This window comes from Myotis brandtii, unplaced genomic scaffold, assembly GCF_000412655.1.
Source record: "Myotis brandtii unplaced genomic scaffold, ASM41265v1 scaffold300, whole genome shotgun sequence".
NCBI lineage: Eukaryota > Metazoa > Chordata > Mammalia > Chiroptera > Vespertilionidae > Myotis > Myotis brandtii.
In genome coordinates this window covers 2,247,699-2,249,589 of record NW_005361459.1, presented here as the reverse complement: position 1 = coordinate 2,249,589, position 1,891 = coordinate 2,247,699, and the positions used below count along the sequence as shown (strand labels likewise).

Genomic DNA, 1,891 nt, shown 5'->3' with positions numbered 1-1,891 from the left:
AATAATAAAACAAAGGACAGAATATTTATGTGAAAAAGACTAATATATATGAAACAACTGCTTGTTGGCACCTGACACCGTTCTGTTACTATCCTGTAAACAAAGATCTGGGCAGTGGAACTAAAGGGAGTGGGCATCTGAGGTGGGAAGGAAACTTACTTTTCATTGTTGATTATTTGTACTGTTTGAATTCTTTATTTTGTGCAATTATCTTTTAATTTTATAAAATAGTAAAATTTAAAAAGCAATCGTAGATAAAATTTATGTTATATATGTTTCACCATTATCTAAAAAAGCAATGGTAAGATTTAACATCTAAAAAACTGGATTCATTACAACACTTGACTCTTCCCTCTCATTGGCTACCTTTAGCTGCTTGATCTTATTTCTGTGCCCATTCTTCCTTTCGTAGTAGTGGCTTTGGGGTTCATTCTCTATTTTTCATAGCACTGTTGTCACCTAGCATGACCCTCCTCCAGGCCGTTGGCATAGCCCTGGTGGAGGAATTTTATTTAATCCCTGCTTTGTCACCAACTATATACATCTACCAACTATGGTCCAACCCCCCACCTTGACATGATTTGACTTGAGCCACTTTTCCATGCCCCTCTCCTCTATTCAGGAAGTCATTTCCTGCAGAGCTCCCCTCAGAGGCCCTTGGGGAGATCTGCCCAAGATGTGAGCTATGACAGCAGGGCCCCAGGCCCTCTGCTCCAAATCTAGCTGAGAAACTGCATTTTTCTGTTTAACGCATTGGGATTCCCCAACATTTTCTTTGAGCAAAGAACTCCACAGCAAAATAGCATCATTGTCATCTTCACCATCATCACCATTGTAAATGTAAGAAAGATCCAAACCTGTAGAGAATTTTTATAAGAGTTTATTTGAGCCAAACTGACAACATGCTGAGGAGCAAGATCTCAAATGCTCTGGAGAATGACAGTTTTGCAGGGGTTTTTACACATTTAAAATTCAGGGGAATGTAAAGAAGACGACATGAAGGGGGCAGAAAGCAAGGATAGTTGACAAGATTATGTGCTCCCTTGGGGGTGGTTACACCTCCCTCTAAAGAGTCTGAAAAGAGAATTACTCTGGCATTTCAAAGGTGTATTGGTTTAGATGCACAAGAAAAATGGTCAGGGCTTGTTTAAGACAAAGATAAACCTTTTTATAGGCCTGGGGGGTGACTACCCACCATGACCTGCCCAGTTAGGTATTTATCATTTATTACAGCAGCGATTTTGCTTCCACAAGTCTCCCTTTTGGTCATAAATCAATCAGAAGAATGCACTGATGACCAGCCCTTCAGTCAGGTAGTGTGGTTTCACAGCACTGGGAAGGCTCATTCCTAGGACTTCTCAGTATCAACGCTGTCTTGTTGAAATAATGGATCACTGCGGATGGAACAATAGCGTAATTATGGCATGTGAGTTGAGGCCCAATTTTCCCAAGAGAGAAAGGCAAGTAAATGGAAGGCAGTCAGGCTTATGGCCTTCATTGAGAATAATCACTCTGGATCATTTCTATCCTGTGAGCTATCATGATCTGAGTTTTGCCATCAGTCTAATTTTTCTTTTTTTGTATTTTGTATCTAGTATAACATTTATATAAGTCATAAACAGTATTAACGGTATCTTATACATGTTCAGTAATCATAAGCAGTTGGACTATATAGAAAAACCCTAAGAACAAGTATAATTTATTATAATGAACTAGAGGCCCGGTGCACAAAAATCTGTGCACCTCAGGGGGATGGTCCCTCAGCCCAGCCTGTGCCCTCTCGCAGTCTGGGACCCCTCGGGGGATGTCCACCTGCTGGCTTAGGCCCACTCCCCCGGGGATCGGACCTAAGCTGGCAGTCAGACATCCCTCTGGCAGCCCAGGAGCCCTC

At 41.6% G+C, this 1,891-nt stretch overlaps 1 long non-coding RNA gene across 1 annotated transcript in view; it reads right to left on the bottom strand.

Annotated features, from left to right (window-relative positions):
* Window positions 1-933: 933 nt before the first annotated feature.
* Window positions 934-1,891, bottom strand: part of LOC102251227 — a 5,089-nt gene continuing 4,131 nt past the window's right edge. The window contains exon 3 of the long non-coding RNA XR_313771.1: window positions 934-1,394. This is a non-coding gene — a long non-coding RNA (uncharacterized LOC102251227). The remainder of the gene's footprint in view (window positions 1,395-1,891) is intronic.